At 41.9% G+C, this 21,323-nt stretch overlaps 1 protein-coding gene and 1 long non-coding RNA gene across 5 annotated transcripts in view; both read left to right on the forward strand.

Moving 5' to 3' along the window:
• Positions 1-21,323, forward strand: part of PPP3CA (protein phosphatase 3 catalytic subunit alpha) — a 192,898-nt gene that overhangs the window by 17,477 nt on the left and 154,098 nt on the right. The window lies entirely within an intron of this gene.
• LOC309350493 overlaps positions 1-21,323 on the forward strand; it is a 32,736-nt gene that overhangs the window by 274 nt on the left and 11,139 nt on the right. Inside the window, exon 2 of the long non-coding RNA XR_014160434.1 lies at positions 287-4,808. This is a non-coding gene — a long non-coding RNA (uncharacterized lncRNA). The remainder of the gene's footprint in view (positions 1-286; positions 4,809-21,323) is intronic.

Below are 21,323 nucleotides of genomic sequence, written 5' to 3' on the forward strand. Positions count from 1 at the left end.
GTGCCCTCCATCTTTCCTAACATCAGGGTCTTTTCCAGGGAGTCTTCTCTTCTCATGAGGTGGCCAAAGTACTGGAGCCTCAGCTTCACAATTTGTCGTTCCAGTGAGCACTCAGGGCTGATTTCCTTAAGAGTGGAGAGGTTTGATCTTCTTGCAGTCCATGGGACTCTCAAAAGTCTCCTCCAGCACCATAATTCAAAAGCATCAATTCTTTGGGGATCAGCCTTCTTTATGGTCCAGCTCTCACTTCCATACATCACTACTGGGAAAACCGTGGCTGCATTAGTGAGGGTGCTTTTTGTTGAATTGATTTGTGTTCCAGACATTGGACAAATAAGTGAGCACTGGCAATTTTCCCTTCCAGTTTTGGTGGAATTCTCTGATATCCTTAGTTAAAAGTTTTTGTATGCAAACGCCATGGGGCCAGGATGGATCTGCCTGGTTTTTGCATTTTCCAGCTGATTATTGAATGGTAAAGGGTTGTTGGAAGGCTGTGGTTTAGGGATAAGCTGCTTAAAGTAGCACAGTCTGCCAGGGTAAACAGTTTTTGAAAGACATATACAGGATAATGCACCATGCTTTTTGATCACTAGTGGTGCAGTATGACCTACGGAAGATGAAGGCCTTGTAGGTGTGCGCCTCTGTCCCTCCCTCAAGTTTGCCTGTGTTTCTGTTTGCAAAATGCAGCCTTTGGGTGTTGGTTCTGATTTCTGTTGTACAACTGTTGTATTGGAATGAAAAAGGATTCTTGAATTGCTAACTGCACATTTTGATAAGGTCATCTCTTGCAAGGTTATCAATATATGGTGTTTGTAAGATGGGAAGTCTGAAATGCACCAACTCAAAGATGGCAGGAATGATTCCATATCTTTCTTTCTTTTTCAGTTCATATGTATGGAAAGCTGGTTATACATCTGGATCTGGTGTTAATAACAAAAAATAGTTCTATGCTGTGCTGTCCGTGTTTGTTTATATGCAAATGGTATCCAAAAAATGGACATATAAAAGAAAAGTACTGAAGAAGCAAATAACCTTTTTCTGCCTCTGGTTAAAGTTGTCATCTTGCAAAGCTTACTTTTCTCTCTCCCCCACTCCCACCATGCTGTGCAGCATTTTAATATGCCAGGGCAAAGGTATGCTGAAGAATTTGCAGGCTAAAATGCATCATTCTGTCCACACTGGCACATTTTTAATCTATAATGACTCTTACTAGCTTTAGCTTTCATCTTGTTTCCTTTGGTCTCCGCCACCTAAGGTTTCACTTAGTAATCCTGTGAGAATGTCTCTAAAGCTTGAGAATGACCTTTGAATTTGTTCCAATTACAGATAATTCTGAATCAAATATGGCTTGGCTGGATTAGCACATAGGCTACATGTGCTACATGTGCCGCATGATGCTCAAGCCGGATGTAGGCTCACACTATGATACAATAAATGTAAACAATTTGTGAAAGCATTTCCACAATCATGAGTGTGCCCACCTTACTGCTAGGATTAGAGGATTTAACTTTTCTGCAGATCACTCATATTTTTCTTCATTGGTAGATCCTTATTACTATTATCTTTGTTGCTCCAGCAGGATGCTGCAGTGGGTCAGTTCATGCAACACTTATTATCAGTGCCTTTTCTTTTCTAAAAAAATGTTTAGGGGTACTCTAGTTTTCCTACTGATATTGAAATACTGCCCCTCAATGAGGCTAAACTTAGATTCACAAAATGTTTAGGGGTATGTGTACCCCTGCGTCCCCCAGAAAAAAAGAACTGCTTATTATCATTTGTCATTGACTATCTATTTGACCACAGGCAAATATCCCCCAAATGTCACTGTATATGGCAGCTTGCATTAATTTTTATTTTTGTGGCCTTTGTTCACAAGGGCAGCAATGTGGGCAATATTTAGCACTTCAGCAGTGGAGGGCAAAACTAGCAGCATAGCAAAGCTTCTCTTACTAGTCATTTGGTGTGATTGCAGGCATTAGCAGTCATCACATGGCAAAGGCTAGTGAATAGAACAACTTTCTTCAACATGAGATGCTCCAGAAGCTTTTGACTACAGCTCCCATCAGCCCCAGTAGATAGGCATGATGGGTGATGTAGTCCAAAATATTTGCATTGCAGCAAGCTGAGGAAGAGTATCGGATTAGGACCAAGGAATCTGGGTTCATAAGAACATAAGAAGAACCTGCTGCATCAGGTGAATGACCCATCTAAGTCAAACTTCCTGGTCTCAAAGTGCTTGACCAGCTGCCTACAGGGAAAAGCAAGCAGGACTTGAGGACAATCCTTCTCAGTTATGAGAAGCACATCAGATGATGTTAGGTCGTCCTTGCACTCTTGGCCCACCCAAGATGAGTTTAAGTAAAGCGCATAAACTACACTGAGGTCCTGGGGGCCAGGGAAGGGGGGAATAAAAAAGTAAGAAGATAATTTATTGCACCTGTGTGTGTGAAGTTAATATTCCCTCTCAATAACAGCTAATTTGTTTTTTGAAGGTAGCTTAAGCAACAAGCCTGTTGATCATTTTTTCTCATAAAATCAATGATTTAGACACATTTGAACATTATTTCATATTCTTTGACCAATCACAACCCTACACTTCTTTTACTGTTGTATTTGAATTGTATTTGGTGTTTTTAATTATTGTAAACCAGCCTTCCCGCAACATGGTGCTCGCCAAATGTTTTGGACTACAACTCCCATCAGCCCCAGTCAGTGTGGCAAGCAGCTAGGGTTGATGGGACTTGTAGTCCAGAGCATCTGAATGGCACTGGGTTGGGGAAGGCTGTTATAAACCATCCTGGGATCAATAAGATGAAGGGTGGTACAAAACTACACTCTGCAGCTCTACTCCTGACCATTGGAGGACAAGTTGGCTGGGGATGATGGGAACTAAATAATATTTCAAGGGCCATATATTTCCCACCTCTTCCTTGGGGAGTTGCAAATGGTCCAGGATGGGGCTACAGTTGGTCCATAGCCTTACCCGGCTTGCAATAGGGAAGCACATCCTATAGTCCATGCACTGTTCTTCTGCATCTGCGCCCTATGCAGGCAAACTGACAGTGCTGTCTTTCAGGGAAGCTTGTCTGCCATTATTAATAATAACTCTGTGTATGGCTATGCATAGGAAACATAAAATGATTAAGATACACTGATTAAATGCCAACCTTTTCTCTTCAGTATTTATAAGCTTCCAATAGTAAAGGTACTCAGGGTTATTAGGATCTCTGTCTTTAAAGGGTTGGGTTTGCATTGTCAATTTTTAATATAAAGACATTTTTTTTTTTGTAGTTCTTGTGGAATGGTGTGTTGAAAGCCTTACTCTTTCAGAGAGGCCAGTTTGGGTCTCGGCAATCCCCTGGATGCTTGTTTTAGGACTATTAACGTGAGGTTTGAAATTGTGGATCATGTAAAAAAGAGGTGTCCCATATTACAAATCCTCTGACTCCTTAATGACCATGAACCACCATGAACCATAATTGCTGTAGTAGCCACATAAGCAGCTTTCTTAATTAATTGTCGTCATTTTCTTTTCTTCATCACTCTCTTTGGTTGGAGTTGCAAAGCAGGTATGTTGTTTTCATTTTGAAATGCAAAGGGACAAGCAAAGTTAATCTATCCCTGAAGAAAATTTGTACATTGGGGAATCCCTGAATCTAGCATTGTTATTTCCCTAAGGCTGTGAACCACAGGTGTAGCTGTCTCACTAGTAAACAGTATTTGCTGTTGATTGTATAGGGATTAGAAATAACATTTTCATTAGAGAGAACACAAGTTGCTCTGGCGTTAATTTCAGATTGGTCATATTATAGTACTTCATTGCTTTGACTGATCTCAGAAAAATGAATCACTTCAAATGAAGCAAACCAGTGTCAAAGCCTACGCAGTTTGTCAAATAGTTCCCATGGTTTGCTAGAAACTCTGGACCAATGTCCAGTGTTGTTTTAGTGTTCATAGAAACTTTCACCAGCAATGTACATTCCTTCTCCAATTCTGTAAGATACTTCTAAGATATCCTTCTGTTATACTAATAATCACAATAAAAAGGAAAAGTTGGTAATTAAATACTGAGACAATTCACAGAAAGGTAACAATGTTGGTCTTTTGCACCAAAAGCAATAGAGTCTTGTGGTAACATAAAGATCAACAATTTTTTTATTATGGCGTTAGCTTTCTTGGTCTAGAGTTGCATCTAATGATGTAGATGCTTGCCCACAACAACAAATTTGTTAGTCTTTTAAATTGCAACAATATACTTTGTTTTGTAGAAGGCATCTAGTGATGGCTTGGTATGAATCTTCTCTTTTTACCGTAACATGCCTGAATCACTCTTACATGCTGTACCTATGGCAACATTTTGGTAAGATCTTAAGGGTGAAAGGTGGCTGCTGTTTGCTCTTAAAACTAATCATTGATGAGTCTCAAAGGAAAATTAAACTGGTTGCTCTGAGAGAGACTTCAGAAGGGGTTGTAAATGAGTACTTTCGAGTGATGCTGGATAAGATGGAACATTATATTTGTGCGATCCTAGCAAGAGACAGAAACTAGAACACTTCCAGTTCCCCCCAACAATGATTCAGTGGCAAGTAGGTTTTATTTTGTTCGAATCCATGGCAAAAGCTACAGCCATCTTTGTGATTTATGCCACAGGATTGGTTTGTATCATCAGTTCGTGGTTTGTCTCAGCTTTCTCTCCATATCTGTTTGTGTTGCTTCAATCATTATTCACACCAGACTACACTGCATGTGTGCAAAACCTGTCTCTGGATTCAGACAGTATATGAAGTAAATCAAGAATGGGGGAACTTGTAAAGTAAAGGGACCTCTGACCATTAAGTCCAGTCGTGGTCGACTCTGGGGTTGCGGCGCTCATCTCGCTTTATTGGCCGAGGGAGCCGGCGTACAGCTTCCGGGTCATGTGGCCAGCATAACTAAGCCACTTCTGGCGAACCAGAGCAGCGCACGGAAACACCGTTTACCTTCCCGCCGGAGCGGTACCTATTTATCTACTTGCACTTTGACTTGCTTTCGAACTGCTAGGTTGGCAAGAGCAGGGGCCGAGCAATGGGAGCTCACCCCGTTGCGGGGATTCGAACGGCCAACCTTCTGATCGGCAAGTCCTAGGCTCTGTGATTTAACCCACAGCGCCACCCGCGTCCCATGGGGGAACTCGTAGCCCTCCATAAATTGTGGGATTCCAACTCCCATTGGCTATGCTGGCGGGGACTGATGCAAGTTGGAAGTCCAACATCATCAGGAACAGGCTTTTCATCTTTAAAGTAAGCCATGCTTTATCAACTCTGGTCAATGAATATAAATGGAACAAATGACCTTGTAAGAGCCTTATGCTTCGAAAGAGTAACGTCACATATGGAGCTGCTTTTACAGAATTGTGATTGCCACTCTCAAACTTTAGTGATTCAAAAGTTGGTCTTGCTCTACTATAGCTGAGATCAGGTATCTGGTACAGGTGGCTCATGTTACAAATTGTTTGGCTTTTTGCTTTGTAATTGTATTTCAGCTGCAGAATGTTTAATCTTACCCTAAGGCTGGTGGATAGAGTATGCATGTCTTGTGACGATTAGAGCAACATATAAACCTTATTGCACCAGCCTCATTCTTGTAATAGAGAGTTGGCAGCATCCATCTGGCACGAGGTAGTTGAGTTGAGCTACTTTAGGTGGCATTTCATTCTAAACAAAAAATAAAATAAAAAATAGATCAGTTTTTGTTGCTTAATCAGTGCCTTCTTTTTTTGATGCAGAGACTTAAACCCTCTGGAAATAAGTAATTTTCTGTGTAAAGGATGTATTGCTTCACCTAACTTATGGACTGCTCACTTGGCCAGCACCTGCAATGATAATCATGCCTCCTTGATACACATTAGTCTAATATGTACACACACACACACACACACACACACACACACACAGAGGGAGAGTGAGAGTGCGAATTGAGTTAACCAAGAGCTTTCTTGTTCCCAACTAACTGAGTACTCTCAGTTGCCTCTCTTCTGTTTGAATATGCGATCATGTAAACACCAGGCAGATTTTATGAGCATGCCATAAAAATGTAATGTGTAACGCAGCTTTGAAATACAGACTTAACTGAAGTTCACCATTTGCTCCAAGCGCAAAGAATGACATGGAAACTGAACAAAAGGATATGACTAATACTTGGGCTGTTTTAGGATTCCTTACTTGTGTGAACATGACAACTTGAATCAGGGTGATTTTCCTATAGAAATCTGCTGAATTCAGTTTATATTCATCTCATGGCTACTTAGCACCAGCTAGAAGACTTTATGTACAATCCTTTTCTACATTAACCATAATGTGTGGGGGGGGGGACCAGAAAGCCCAGCATTTGATATCACCCCTCCAGTAAACATCAAGCCAGGACCTTGTAATACAGGAGATAACAGTGTATCATTGGAGATGTTTTCTTTACCCAGTGCATCCTGGGTGTGAGAAAATAGCTTTCCCACCCTCTTACTGGGTTCTCCATTTTCCCTTGTGTGTATTTATCGGTTTTTAAAAAGGCAGTTAGACAAATTACAGTTTGGCTTCTAACATTTCTGAGAATTTGTGTACAGCTTGCAACATTGAAATCCATGCAGTGCAGAGATTATTGTATATGGTTGAAACGTGTTCCTTTGCACAGAACTTACTGCTAGTGCCATCATGAATTAACCCTTTAAGATAAAGTTACCTTAGAGTTTCTCCTGAGCAACACGCTGCTAATTTTGGGTCATCTTTCGTGTTGCTGCCTTCCTTCCCATAGATCACCTGCTTACAATGGCCACTGATAATTCAATCCTTTTTCAAACGTACATAATTTTGACAACCCGCGATAGCTGAAAGCATGAACCATGCTGGGAATGCTTGGCCATGGTGCTGATGCTGCCTCTGCACAGGCTGTTGCACTCTCACAAAGGCAGACTTGGTGGTAGTTCAAGTGTGATATTGTCAATCTGTCCTGCTTTTTTCCAATGTGATTGGTGTTCCTGCTTGCAAAGGGCGTGATAGGTCAGCCGTAAAATTATTCCCTCTGACTTGCTAGCTGCCTCTTATGCTTCCCAGAAATGGCACTGATCTACTTCCGTCACTTAAATAGCCTTCTGTTGCCTTCTAGAATCGCATAGTTCTATGCTTTCCTTTGGTGAAGGCTTTTTTACATTCTCAAATGTTTCCCCCTGGCATTTCAGCAATCATATGTATTAGAACTAGATGCAAAGGTTGTTGTTGTTTTAAAGTTGCAACAATACTGCATGGAGCTGAAAATTGTTTCTAACCTGGGATTTTTGCCATTACCACCACCTTCCTTACCCCCTATAACCAGTGCTATTTTTCTAGAAAGATAGGTGCTGGAATTCACCATGCACAGCTCCCTTGTTCTCTTCTAATGGCAATGGCACCCGCCTTAGAGGTGCTGGAACTGAGTTCCGGCTGGGAAAAAAGCCCTGCTTATAACCAATGTTTGAATGCTCTGTACTGCTTTTCTGTATCTTGGTATTGCCTATCTGCTCATCTACCATTTTTTTGCAACAGGGTTTGGCAAGTGGTTTTGGAAGGTCTGGGAGCTAATCTTCACCCCTTTCTGGTTCACCTCTCTATCATTCTTATTGTTGTTCAGTGGTGATGTGGCATACTTGTCAAGAGACTTGACTGATGTTACTCTAAAGGTAAAGAACCCCTGGATAGTTAAGTGCAGTCGAATTTGACTATGGGGTGCAGCGTTCATCTCCGCTTTAAGGCCAAGGGAACCAGCATTTGTCTGCAGACAGCTTTTCTGGGTCATGTGGCCAGCATGACTAAACCACTTCTGGTGCGTGGAACACTGTGACAATTGCCAGAACATACAGAAATGCCATTTAAGAGCAGCATTCTCCTTAACTCTCTGATTGTGTCTTTAGTTTACTGAGCTGGGTGCAGTTTAATTCAGGAGGGATGGGAAGAAATGCAACCTTGCATTTTTTTCCTATTGCAAGGCCCACAGTCCCTCCTGCTGCCGCCCAGTTGTTCTGCAACACTCCTTCAGCTTCTTGTGCTGGTTATGGCACCTGAACCACAGACTGGCTGCTTGAGGTTGATAGCTGGCTCCAAAGGTACTGCTATCTTTAAAAACGCACACAAGAAACTTTGGAATTGGGATTTCTAACTTTGAACTGAAGGGCTTGCCTTCTGCTTAGTCTTCAAAGGGATTTGTTATCTGCACAATGTTTCTTCATTTATGTGCATGCAAAGCTTTTTGGTAAGAAGCCAGGGACTTGACTCTACTAATACAATGCATCTACACATTTTGTCTTGGCTTAGTAGCCAGTCATTTATTTGTTGTTCTGCTCACCACTTCCACTGATTCCACTTCTCTTTCTTCTTCTGGCTCACTTGGAGAGCTTTGAAATGGGATGGATATATATATTTTTTGCCTTTTGCACTGCTGTAACAGGACCTCTCCGCTCACCCTCAATCATAACCCCTAGAATCTTCTCCCTCATGTTTATAAAAAGTTGTCAGAGGGAAGAGTGTTGGCTTCTCATGGACTATGCAATAAATTTTAGCATTATGTCTAACCTTAAGAACAAAGAGAAAGGAAATTTTGGTTCAAAAGCCTTCTCCTTTCTCTGCTCTAAAAAGCTTGATACTGCTATTTCCTAGGCCAGAAATTCTTCCAAAGGGCGGATATTTGAAATATGGCAAATCTAAAAGTGGTAGGGTGCACCAGAAGTGAGTTGGATTTTGTGGATGTCTCTAATTGTGAAAATAGTATCCTACCACAAATAACAGCTCCAAGTGTAATAACTAAATGCCTTCTTGCAGCGTTTGGATGTTTTGAGGTTCATCTGTGAATGAAAACTGGGGCATCTTAAAAAGCACCAAATACCATAGGGAATGACCTGAAATCTGCCCAAGGACAAATGTACACTTTCACTCATTTGAGACATAGGACACTGCTTTCTTTTTCTTTTCTTTTTCTTCTTGAATCACAGAGGAATTGAACCTCTGATCATTGCAGGGCTAGCTTTTTGCAACACTGCTTCTCAAATTAGCATTCATGCCTGCTTCTAAACAGTATTTCATGCACAGAAAACAGAAACTATAGTCCCATCTACATTATACATTTAAAGCAGTATCTAAACAGTCATCTTGGGAAGCGCAGTTTGCTAAAGGTGCTGAGAGTTGTTGGGAGACCCTTATTTCCCTCACAGAGCTACAGATCTCAGAGTGGCTTACCATTTAGTCTCTCTTCCAAGGAAGCTGTAGGAATTGTAGCTCTGTGAGGGGAATAGGGTCTCCTAGCACAGGCTTCCTCATACTCGGCCCTCCAGATGTTTTTGGCCTACAACTCCCATGAACCCTAGCTAGCAGGACCAGTGGTCAGGGATGATGGGAATTGTAGTCTCAAAACATCTCAAGGGCCGAGTTTGAGGAAGCCTGTCATAGCAACTCTCAGTACCCCATGACTACAGCTCCCATCAACCGCAGTACCCTATGTACTTCCTATGATTCTTTGGGGGAAGCCATGGCTGTTTAAAGTGCTGTGATACTGCTGTGCATTTATAGTGCAGATGGGGCCTAAGAAAGAGAGTGGCTTGTCTTTGATGACCCAAGAATCCATAGATGAACAGTGCCTGATTCACCTTACATGATAGGGCTCTTGATTTAAAAAACCCCCCGGAGCTTTTCATTCCAAACCAAACAAAGTCCCCTTTGTACCTTAAAAATAACTATAAGATGATACCCAAATTGTTCAATCAGCCTGAAGACCCATCTATTCCTGCGTCCTACTTACCACAGTGGCCAACCAGATGCCTTCTGGAAGTCCCCAAGTAGAATATGAGGACAACAGACCTGTTGGATTTTGCTATTCCTCAGGCAACGTGTTTTCAGTACCACCTTGCCTCTGAATATGGTGGTTCCATACAGCTATCATGAATAATAGCTATTGATTTATTTTCTTCCTCCATAATTTATACAGTACTCTTCTTGAAACCATCTGACACCACATTTTGTAGGAGTGAATTCCTTAAGGCCCATCTAGTCCAGCAATCTGTTCTGCAGTGGACAATCAGATGCTTGTGGGAAAGCCTACCAGCAGGACAGCCCCCACCCTCCACTTGGGATTCTCAGACAACACATACACAGAGGCATAACCTGTGTAACAGAGGTTGAACATGTCCATCCTGGCTGATAGCGTTGATAGCTTCATCCACAATGGATTTTTCTTATCCTCTTTTGAAGCTGTGGAGGTCATGGTTGTCACTGCACCTTGAGGTAGTGAATCTTAACTTTGTGCTGTGTGAAGAAGTACTTCCTTTTGTCTGTCCCAAATCTTCCAGTGCTCAGCTTCCTTGGATGATCCTGTGTTCCTGTATTATGACAGAGGAAGAAAAGCTTCCCAGGCTCAGGTATTATGAGAGAGTGAGTGTAAAGTGCTTTCTTTCATATGGTGGCACTGAACTCTAGTATAATGAGAGATGGAGAAATCAAACATTTTGTGACTATAATGATAGCTTCTTTAAACTGAATCTATGAGCTTCTGTCAAACACAATGGTCTGGTTCGTATTTAATGGCAAACTATCACTTAGCATTATGTGTAGAAGCCTCTGGGCATATGTGGCTGCTGCCCTCTCCTCCTCTGGTGCTACTGCAACAGTGAGATTGGAAGTTTCCGCTTCCATTTTCAGCTAACCATGGTTTGCCTGAATCCAAACAAACTGTGGTTAAGTGTTGATTATGCTTAGGGAAACAATCTGACTTCAAACCACAGTTTATCTTCTTTTCCCTAAACCATGATGAGGAAATATTGGCCCTCCAATTGTTGCTGGATTCCAACCTCCCATCAACCACAATGGCCAGTAATGTGGGATGGTGGGAATTGTAGTCAGAAACACCTGGAGGCCACAACTTTCCCACCTTCCCCTTAACCATTCCTAACAGTAGTCAGAGTTCTCAGTTGGGATGAGATTAATGGTAGTGAAGGGGAGGAAGCAGGCTCACTTTCATAGCACAAAACTATGGTTTAGTGTCCCGTGTGAATGTGGACAATGAGTAAGTTTTTGTTTTCTCTAGAAAAGAATGAACCAGGGTCCAAATATGTGAGCTGAGCTCTAAAAACATAAATGGGACATAATACTAAATCAACAAACCACATTCTTGATTTCAATATGTTGATTATAATATACAGGTTCTGATTCTGTACCTTGCCTGCCTGTAGGCATTTGAATGAAATATGAACTATCATCTTATAATGGAAATGCAGCTTTATCTTCGCTCAGAATGACCTTCTCAGTGTCCTATTTTATATGGGTTGTAGAGGATGAGCTAGGACTACTGCGATTTCCTCCTGATTCGCTTTGCTCTGCTGCCAGCACTCCATTCCACTTGTGCCAAATCTCATTGCTTCATATTAGAAAAAGCCTCAGTTCAGGTTTTAGGCTTGGCTAGTGCAGTTTATAAGCAAGGGAAATGAAGATGCAGTTAATAATGCATGCTGTGTTCCAGAGCGGATCTTGTTCTTGATGGGAAAGTGGCATAATGCATCCCTGTGTGTTGGATAATTTATTGTGCTTTTTTGAGGTGGGGGTGGGGAAGTGATGTGATTGAGTAGAGAAAATCCTCTTACTGACCTAGAAAAGTCATTTGGAGTGTACATTTTCAAAATAAATTGTTTACGTGATTCTCGGATTGTGATCTGCTAGGATGCAGTTGCTGCTTAATATGGGAATTATTTTTGAACGTCTGCCTGTCTGGTTTTGCTTTTGAACACTTCCCATTTGCTATTCTGATGGCAACTACGGCTGTTTCAAAAGCTGATTGAGGGAAGAATGTAAGAGTTATTTTAAAATTATAAGTATATGGAGCACTTTGAACGAGACTTCGAGAGCCAAAGTAGTATAGTCATTAGAGCAGAGTGAGGAGACTCAGCGTTGTAGAACTCCCAGTTCCTTTCAGCCCCAACCAGCATGGCCAGTGATCAGGGATGAGGGGATTTGTAGTGTGGCAACAATTGGAGGAGCATGGGAGCTCATCACTTAGCTAGAGTGTGGAACTACAATTTGGGGGACTGAGGTTTGAATCCACATATACCCATGAAGCTCACTGGGTGGCCTTGGTGTAAGGTTCAAGTGTCCAAGGTTCAAATCCCCACTTAGCCATGAAGCTCTCTGGGTGACCATGGGCCAGTCACTTACTCTCAGCCTAACCTATCTCACAGGGTTGTCGTAAGGATAAAATGAGGGAGAAACCATGCACACTGACATAATCTCCTTTGAAGAAAGGTGAGATTTTTTATTCCATTTATGTTTGAAATGCGGAAGATAGGACATGGAGACATAGGACCTGCATTATTCTGTGCCCTGCTCTGGATGGAACAATCATAGAGTTGGAAGGGACCACAAGGATCATCTAGTCAAACTCCCTGCAATGGAGGAGTCTCTCACCCAACTTGGGGCTTGAACCCACAACCCTGAGATTAAGAGTCTTATGCTCTACCAAGTGAGCTATGTCATTGTACGGAGTCAGACCATTGATCCATCTAGCTCTACACTATGTAGCAGGGTTTCAGACAGGAGCTTTCCCTAGCTCTCTCTGGGAATGCCTGGAGCTGCAACTTGGAGTTTCTACATGCAAAGCAGCTCTCCTGCCACTTAGATATGGTCCTTCCTCACTTTACAAATCCTTGTTGTTTGGTTTTTTAATTTTTAGTTTAAATTCACTTCCCAAAATGCCACTGGAAACTTAAGTCAGGAACAGTCATGGCGGAGCTTTCAGATTGTTGATGCAATGCAAAGGTCCCCTTCTTTTTCTGTTCTTTTCAGGCTGCTGCATTTTGTTATTTACAATATCCAAGCTTGGCTGGCTGTATCCCAAATTTCTTAGGCAGCAGGAAATGAACCTGAAAGGCACCTCGGGGCAAAAGTTGCCCATTCTCAACAGGAGAGAGGATCTGTTGTACATCCTGATAACATTTCCAAACAGGGTGTGTTGTTATAATGGGATGTCCTCGGGTCTCCTCAGCTTTATCTCTTTATTGATACACATTGCACATATTGCAGGGAGAATAAGAGTCACTGGGAACATTCTGTTATACTGAAGCCTAATTACAAAATGGAGCTGACTTCTAAGAAATTGGAAATCATATTCATGTCAGAACAGTCTCTCCGCAGGGTTCACAGTTCCTTAGGTCACTCAAATCTACAACTCTTACTCCTCAACTCTTTGTTCCGCCGCCCCCAAACCTCTAATATGCACTGAAATATAAATGGTGGCCCTCTCAGGGAGACCACTCAATAATCTTTTTTAAAATTATTATTGAGTAATTGTGATTATCCATCATGTACTGGTGTAATAAAGTAAAAGAACATGCAGACCCATATGCACAATTAGGAACACACTGGAAGGTTGGGTGGATTAAAATGTATGTTCCACTTGGATGTACGCAGAGATACATCTCATTTCTTTTTTTACTCTTTTATTTCTACTCATTGTTCTTGCTGTTGGTGATGGTTTTTTCTTCTCTTTTGATATAATCAACAAAATTTATTAATGTATTTTATGGTATGTTAATACGCTTTCTTTCTTTTTCTTATTCGGTTTAATATATTGTCAATATAGTTCAATGCTATATTTACTACTAGGGATGTGGGTGGCTCTGTGGGTTAAACCACAGAGCCTAGGACTTGCCGATCAGGAGGTTGGCGGTTTGAATCCCCGTGATGGGGTGAGCTCCCGTTGCTCGGTCCCTGCTCCTGCCAACCTAGCAGTTCGAAAGCACGTCAAAGTGCAAGTAGATAAATAGGTACCGCTCCACCGGGAACGTAAACGGCGTTTCCGTGCGCTGCTCTGGTTCACCAGAAGCAGCTTAGTCATGCTGGCCACATGACCCAGAAGCTGTACACTGGCTCCCTCGGCCAATAAAGCGAGATGGGCGCCGCAACCCCAGAGTTGGTCATGACTGGACCTAATGGTCAGGGGTCCCTTTACCCTTTACTTTTAATGCCCCATGCACCTGCACATGAAAAGTCTTTTACAGCATCCATTTTACCAGACATGCAAACAAAGCCCTGTCCAGGGAAAAGTTAAGGCATGTGGTCTTAGTTATGCTGGCCACATGACCCAGAAGCTGTACGCTGGCTCCCTCGGCCAATAAAGCGAGATGAGTGCTGCAGCCCCAGAGTCGCTCACGACTGGACCTAATGGTCAGGGGTCCCTTTACCTTTACCTTTATATTTACTACTAGTACAAAGTAGTAGTAGACCTCTGTGCATGGAAGGGCTTCTGATCCAGTGCAGACATCCACTGATGGGGTGGCAATTTTACGATTATTCATCCTATTCTGGAAAGTTCCTCAACTTTCTGGATCTGATTTTTGGGGTTGCGGGGTGTTGGAACTCCAGGACAGAGCAGGAATCAGCAAAATTTTTGCCTCCCTTCATCCTGTTAGAAGAGGCCTCTGTTAGGCCATGTTGGCTATGAGTCCTTGTTTGAACTGTGGAAAGGCATCATACAAATAAAATTATCCATTTATGTAGATCAACACCTTTTCAATGACTGCAAGAGCACAGATTGGATTCTGCCCATAATATTGGAGCCCTATATATAGAATGTGCCTATGACTTCTTCCACGCTTTTCAATGTGTGATCTCACCTGAGCTTCTTGTGATCAATTTTTGCACAAAATGATCCTTGGAAAGTGTAGAGAACTTCTTCCAAAGGTACACCTTAAAAAAAAAAGCCACAAATGTTGGTACTTTCTCTTGGAAAGGTTTCAGATTCCTCTCCTGATATTGGCCATGAACATTTTTTATTTTTATTTTTGCCCTTTCCTTGAACAGTTTCCTCCAGAGCTTCTTAGTTTTGCGGTTGGAAGGATGGTTTTGTATTTGACGACTTCCTGGTTGCCTCCAGTTCTATTCCCCTAACTTCCTTTTGCTGTAGCCATGCAGATGCTGAACTTACCATGAAATGCAAACTTTGGTTAGAAAGGGGTATAGCCAGATGGCTGGGAGGTGTGAGTGCTAAGGAGTTCCCAGTTTGCATCCTGCCTGAACTCAAGTCACCTTAGGCAAATTATTATTCTGTCAGACCGTAATATAGGAAGCTTAATACTTGCCTGCCTTTTATAGGGCTGTTGGGAAGAAAACTGAGAGTGCATGTGGAGCGATCTGAACACTCTTGAGTAAATGCTAAGTGGTATTATTAGAGCAGAGTAATATATATTATGTGGCACTGGACACATGAAGCTGCTTTCTTTCTTTTAATGTTCATATTTGGTCAGCTGTAAATGTAAGACTCAAAACAGATAATGTGGTCTGCATTTCTATGCCAACCATTTGTAATCTACAGCTTCAATCAGACTTCAGAGGGCATATGATTATTATTATTTTATTGAAGTCTCATTGTATTTGACTCACTTTTAACAATCTATAGTTGTGCCCTATTTAAATTGGGAGTGATGGTTTAGACCCATGGGTACAAAAACTAACTACCCAGTTGCTTGTTTAAAGTCACTTTTAATTGGGCTGGGAGGGCACTGGGTATTGCTAGGGAGGAGTCTATTTAGTCCCTTATTTTCAGGAAGTCTCCTTTCCTTGACTGGTAGAGATGGTCCGTTCTCCTCAAGAACCCTGTTGGAGCCACAGCTGTGATTCACAATGGGAAACTGCTGGCTAGCACCAATATTTGGGTTGCACCATTGGGACTGGTTGGGAATAGATCAATATGTTTTCAGAATGTTTTGATTTTGCATGTGTCCTTTCAGTCCTGTTTCCACATTACTTTGTTTTTTAAAAATAACAATCTGAACCAGGAATCATCTAAATATGCATTCTTACCACAAAATGCAACATTATATTATCTTAGTCCTAAATGTTTTTTATCCTAAAATACACATTTTAAAAGACATTTGTGGGTTTAAAAATAAAGTAACTTAGTAAATTTCAGACAAGTATGAAATCCCTGTTACATTCAAGTTTGCACATTGGTTCAAATGATGTACTTTTCACATAAAATTCAGAGAAATTGTATTATTATTATTATTATTATTATTTATTATATTTATTTATATTGAGGGGCACGCATCCAGCACAGACAAATGCTTTGGAAATTCTTGCCATTGCTCATGCCACCTTAGCTTTGTAAGTGGCAGTTCTTAGTGGTGGTCATTTTTAAAAAATGAAAACTAGGAGTCTCAAATTTTAATGAACACTAGGATTCTCATGTTTGTAGATATTTAAAAAAACTTTATGGAGGCACATATAGTCTGCAAATGGCTCAGTTCTCTTTATGGGCTATAGAGAAGTACAGAAGATCAGGCACACAGACACGCTCTGTCAAGGAAGGAAGATGATCGGCATGTGTTTCCTATGTTATAACAAGTTTGTTCCTTAGCTCAACTTGACAGATCAAAACTTTTTTTAAAAAGCAGATTTCCAACTTGCTTGACTGTGCTTGAAGATTTTGCATTGTGAAATAATCTGCGTGATTACAGTTTATGCCTGTAGTCCTAGCATATTTTCCACTGGGTTGAAAATGGTGTGGATAGGCAGCAGCACATGGAATAAAACCATAAATAATACAACAAATCACAGCAAACAGTTAACAAAAATTACAGCATAAAAACAAAATAGACCTTGACAGCCTGGGCAAAAAAATAAGCAAAAGGCTTATTTATTACAAGGTTGGGCTTGTATGGACTCAGAGCAGGGTCACTTAGACTAGTATCAATGCCAGATTAGTTCATGTTGATATTGTGGTCCTTGTTAGGACTTTATACATTAGAAAAACCCCACACAACCCAGCACTTTGAATTTTGCTCAGAAACAAACTATTGTAGCTGTCCCAGATACTTATTTGCCCCATTCCTTTTTTGTCCTTCTATCCTAGCACAGGATTGACACAAAGGGTGTGCACATCTCTTATTTTGGGCATGCTAAGTTCTATAATAGACTGTATACCAAGATAATTATGTTTATTCCTTTTCACTTCTCCCCATAGTTACTGTGAAATGCTGATGTGCCTGTGTTGCTTGGCTTTGCACTTTGCCACCATCCTTCTTTTGAAATGAACTGATCTGGGCAAAAATGTAGACCCCCTTCCTTCCTCCTTCCTGGTTTTGTATGCTACTTACCTTGAAATCTTAAAAGAAGATGCAAACTTCTATCATTGCTCAGATGATCCAAGGAGATACTCTTGCAGTCTGAATTGTTTAACGAAACTTTGTTTCCTCATGTTTCAAAAACCAAAAAACAAACTAACAAACCCCTCTATATATATGCTTGCTTTCCTTTTGCTGGAAACTGCATCTGATACCTAATAGGACTCTGGGATTTCTGAGTGTTTTGATTTGTTTCAGGAGTGCTAACTTCAAAGTCCGTGCATTGTGTTTCTCTGCACCAGGGGTAGCTAACCTTTGGCCTTCCCGGTGTTGGGCTACGGTTCCCATTAATTCCAGCCACCATGGCCAATGGTCAGAGATAAGAGCTGTAGCCCAAGAGCATGTGGAGAGCTATCTCTGTTCTACACATATGTCCTTGACAATATTTTCCTGGGTCAATGCAATCATTTTAATACATTGCAAAGGTTTGAAATGACGTCGCCATTGACTGTGTTAATAGATAATGCTAAGTCACAATATTTGTCTTGTTTAACTATCTGAGCTATGTACTGGTGCACCACAGAGTGGTTATCTTAGTATTTTGTCTGAACCATCACTCTTTGTTCGTTTCTCCAAACAAACCACCGTCTCAAGCCAAGCCTTGTTCTTAGAATCATCTTCGAATCATAGAACTTTTGCCCAACGTGAGGCTTGAACCCACAACCCTTGGAATAAGAGTCTCATGCTGAGCTGTGCTTTCCCGATCACAGTTGGTTTGGAGGGAATGTACCCCAAGTGCTGGTTCAGACAGAATGCTAAGCCAACCAATTCATGGTTTGTTTCCCCTCTCAAGGGAGGAGCACAGCTGGAACACTTTGAACTGCATGCACCAGTACTTGGCCCCCAAGCACAGTATGGTTAAACAAACCATACTTTGTGGCTTAGCATTGCATCTGACCACAACCATTTTCAGAAATAGATGTTCAATGTGGGAAGATGAATTGTGGGCCTCTCTGTAAATCATATTGGATAATTGCCTGATTACATTTGCTTTTAAGCAAGGGAAAGGCAGTGAAACTGGCGAGTCACAGGGAGCATGCAGGGGCATGAAGTGAAGAAAAGGCACCTCAGCTAGCAGGTTGTTCCAAGTACAAGATTATACTACTAGTTCACTTACATGTATAATATTGTAGCATGTACTCAAAGCTATTATACCGGCTGTTGGAGGAAGAAGAAAAAACGGCCCTTTTCTTGTGCAACTTAGTACTTAACAATCTTTTAGTTCTTTTTTGGATTGATCAAAGCTATCAGAAGGAAAGCAGCAAACGAGAAATATGTTTCAAGTACAACTATTACAGACCAACCAGCGAAGGAGTTTTGGTGTGCTGTGTAGGTTTTGGAATAGAATCATAGAATCATAGAATTATAGAGTTGGAAGAGACCACAAGGGCCATCGAGTCCAGCCCCCTGCCAAGCAGGAAACACCATCAGAGCACTCCTGACATATGGTTGTCAAGCCTCTGCTTAAAGACCTCCAAAGAAGGAGACTCCACCACACTCCTTGGCAGCAAATTCCACTGTCAAACAGCTCTTACTGTCAGGAAGTTCTTCCTAATGTTTAGGTGGAATCTTCTTGTAGTTTGGAACCATTGCTCCGTGTCCGCTTCTCTGGAGCAGCAGAAAACAACCTTTCTCCCTCCTCTATGTGTCATCCTTTTATATATTTGAACATGGCTATCATATCACCCCTTAACCTCCTCTTCTCCAGGCTAAACATGCCCAGCTCCCTTAGCCGTTCCTCATAAGGCATCGTTTCCAGGCCTTTGACCATTTTGGTTGCCCTCCTCTGGACACGTTCCAGTTTGTCCTTCTTGAACTGTGGTGCCCAGAACTGGACACAGTACTCCAGGTGAGGTCTGACCAGAGCAGAATACAGTGGCACTATTACTTCCCTTGATCTAGATGCTATACTCCTATTGATGCAGCCCAGAATTGCATTGGCTTTTTTAGCTGCCGCGTCACACTGTTGGCTCATGTCAAGTTTGTGGTCAACCAAGACTCCTAGATCCTTTTCACGTGTACTGCTCTCAAGCCAGGTGTCACCCATCTTGTATTTGTGCCTCTCATTTTTTTTGCCCAAGTGCAATACTTTACATTTCTCCCTGTTAAAATTCATCTTGTTTGTTTTGGCCCAGTTCTCTAATCTGTCAAGGTCGTTTTGAAGTGTGATCCTGTCCTCTGGGGTGTTAGCCACCCCTCCCAGTTTGGTGTCATCTGCAAATTTGATCAGGATGCCCTTGAGTCCATCATCCAAGTCGTTGATAAAGATGTTGAATAAGACCGGGCCCAAGACAGAACCCTGTGGCACCCCACTAGTCACTCTTCTCCAGGATGAAGAGGAACCATCGATGAGCACCCTTTGGGTTCGGTCAGTCAGCCAGTTACAAATCCACTGAGTGGTAGCATAGTCAAGTCCGCATTTTACCAGCTTCTTTACAAGAATATCATGGGGCACCTTGTCAAATGCCTTGCTGAAATCAAGGTAGGCTACATCCACTGCGTTCCCTTCATCTACCAGGCTTGTAATTCTGTCAAAAAACGAGATCAGGTTAGTCTGACATGACTTATTTTTCAGAAATCCATGCTGACTATTGGTGATCACAGTATTCCTTTCTAGGTGCTCACAGACTGTTTGCTTAATGATCTGCTCCAGAATCTTTCCTGGTATTGATGTCAGACTGACTGGGCGGTAATTATTTGGGTCCTCTCTTTTCCCCTTTTTGAAAATAGGGACAACATTTGCCCTCCTCCAGTCTGCCGGGACTTCGCCTGTTCTCCAGGAATTCTCAAAGATGACTGCCAGTGGTTCTGAGATCACATCTGCCAGTTCTTTTAATACTCTTGATGCAGTTCATCTGGCCCTGGAGACTTGAATACATCTAAACTAGCCAAGTATTCTTGTACTATCTCCTTAGTTATCCTGGGCTGTGTTTCCTCTGCTGAATCATTTGCTCCAAATTCTTCAGGTCGGGCATTGTTTTCTTTATCGGAGAAGACTGAGGCAAAGAAGGCATTGAGGAGTTCAGCCCTTTCTGTGTCCCCTGTTTGCATTTCACCATCTTCTCCTCTGAGTGACCCCACTGTTTCTTTATTCTTCCTTTTGCTACGAACATACCCATAAAAGCCTTTTTGGTTGCTTTTAACCTCTATAGCAAGCCTGAGTTCATTCTGTGCTTTAGCTTTTCTGACTTTGTGTCTACACGTGCTGGCTATTTGTTTGAATTGCTCTTTGGTGGTTTCCCCCCTTTTCCATTTTTTGTACACATCCTTTTTTAATCTTAACTCAGTTAAAAGTTCTTTAGATAGCCACCCTGGCTTCTTTAGACACCTTCCATGTTTCCGTATGTACCACATATTTTGAAGAGGAGCAGGTGGTAGTGACCAAATTGTTCTTGAGTGGAAAATAATGATTGTTGGATCTCAGAAATTAAACCACTCAGTATAAAATGAAATGTGTTACCTGGTATTCTAAACAAAGGCAGTTGATCTAAAGCAGGCATCCCCAACCTGCGGCCCTCCAGATGTTTTGGCCTACAACTCCCATGACCCTTAGCTAACAGGACCAGTGGTCAGGGATGATGGGAATTGTAGTCCCAAAACATCTGGAGGGCCAAAGGTTGGGGATGCCCGATCTAAAGTACTGTCCCCTTACAAAGAGATTCACTGTTGTGGTTCAGAGAATATTGCTGGCTTGGGGGGCCTAGAGCAGGGTTGAGGATGCTGATGCTGGACTCCAGCTTCCATTGGTTTGAGGTAGCATGCCCACTGGCCAGGGATGGTGGAAGTGGTTGCAACAACATCTGGAAGACCAAGCAGTAGCCAGCCCTACCCTAGAAAAGCCTTTGCCAAACAGGCAATAATACATTTACAAGGAGATTCTTACATGAGGGCACATTCAAACACCATATACTTGCTGCTCTTCCCTCCCACTGCACACATACATTCTGCTGCTGTCTCATTTCAAAAGGCTGAACTATATGCCCTTGCTATTGATGGCTGGTGGTATGGAAGGAAGGGGAAGCAACAGCAGGAGAAGCCAGAGCTAATGGAAAGTGCAGGAAGCTAATTCTAGTTTTGCCTCCCACCATCCTCCTCCCTGCTGAGTTTTGCAAGGGCAACACAAAGCCTAAAAAGGAAGAAATATGAGCTGGTTGTAAGCTGGCAA

Source organism: Podarcis erhardii (genome assembly GCF_964252035.2).
Source record: "Podarcis erhardii genome assembly, chromosome: 9".
Taxonomy (NCBI): Eukaryota; Metazoa; Chordata; class Lepidosauria; order Squamata; family Lacertidae; genus Podarcis; species Podarcis erhardii.